This window comes from Silurus aristotelis (assembly GCF_946808225.1).
Source record: "Silurus aristotelis genome assembly, chromosome: 10".
NCBI classification, from domain to species: domain Eukaryota; kingdom Metazoa; phylum Chordata; class Actinopteri; order Siluriformes; family Siluridae; genus Silurus; species Silurus aristotelis.
Window position 1 is genome coordinate 11,555,393 of NC_139583.1, and position 1,408 is coordinate 11,556,800.

Here is a 1,408-nt window from a genome sequence, read left to right on the forward strand (position 1 = left end):
ACCTATTCATTTGCATTTAAAGGACACAGGGATTAATGTTATAATAATAATAAAAAAAAAACTGTCAAGAATATATTAAAGAAAAGAGCAGGGGGGGGAAATAATGACAACTGCATTTAATTTGTAATTTAAAGGCATATTAGGAAGAAAAAAAAAAAGAAAGAAAGAAAACATCTTTGACCTTATTCACTACTGTTTAAATGCATGGGCAGAGGATTTAGAGCTATTCACATGGCTTTCTTTTTCCATCGATCTGGGAGCCTCCCGGGTGGGAAAAGTGGCTGTCAATTCATTTTTCCTGGCATATGGAGGGTGGGGGGGTGGTGGGTAACTTTTTACATTTTTCTTTTAACCTCCGTTTTGTTTTTTTGTTGTTTCTTCTCATGATGCTTTTTGTTTTTCTGAGAAGCAGCTGATTAAACAGCACCCTTTTCTGGCAAATGACAAAAGTGCTCCCCTTTTAGAAGGTCTAGAAGGAAAAAAAAACGGCTTCACTTAAAAAAAAAAAAAAAAAAAAAAAAGGAAAAATTAACATGAAAGGAAAATCAATACTTTTTGGACATGGAACTGATTAGAGTAAATTAACATGAACTAGCCTTCCACTCTCACGTTAACTATTGTGACCGCTGATCGTGTAGAATCTAACATAGGCTTTTATTCTCTATCTTTCTCTCTCGCTCTTTTTTTTTTTCTTTTTTTTTTTTTGACTGCAGGCGAATTGAGATTGTACTATGAGTTTTAGTATAACAGTTCTCTTACTGTATTTGGTGTTAGAATAATTTTTTTTCTCCCCTCTCTATGCCATCACTGTACTAATTGCACTCTCTGAACTCCTTCACTGATGTGCTTCTTCACCCGTGTTCCACACAGTCCTCTAGTGCATTGAGCTTCGTCTGCTGTTTTCGTCCCTTTAGCCTTTATTTAGCAAATCTAGGCTGCATTAAGACTGGTAATGTGTGAATGGAGAGAAGTTTTTTTTGTTTGTTTGTTTGTTTTTTTTTATAATATATAGAGGCGAAGAGCCTGCCGTGATCAGTGAGCGCTCGATCTCCATTACCAAGATCAGTCTTTGCTTTGAGACGTCTCAATTCACTGTATGTAAATTCCTTCTTTCTAAAGGGGAGAATGATTTCCTGCTTTCTGAATGACATGAAAACAGCCCACATACTTTGTCTTTCTGTAAATAAAATCTGCTGATTAATAAGATTGGTGGCGTCATCATTCAGCCAGACTTTATACAGATTCGATGCCTGGGACTAGATTTTGGCTTTTATTTTTTATTTCATCTATCCATAACCCACCAAGACCACGTGGTGAAATATATGCAGCATTTGCAATAAACATCACTGTCATACAGACGCCTTTCCCGTTCTACTTCTTGCTTTTGTACGCATGCCCACATGTACAT

General features: G+C 36.3%; 1 protein-coding gene across 1 annotated transcript in view; it reads left to right on the plus strand.

The window, feature by feature from the left end:
- Nucleotides 1–1,206, plus strand: part of ube2na (ubiquitin-conjugating enzyme E2Na) — a 16,158-nt gene extending 14,952 nt beyond the window's left edge. The window contains exon 4 of the mRNA XM_083552007.1: nt 1–1,206. This exon is cut by the window's left edge and continues 126 nt beyond it. The gene's annotated coding sequence lies outside the window, so the exon portion shown is untranslated.
- Nucleotides 1,207–1,408: the final 202 nt, after the last annotated feature.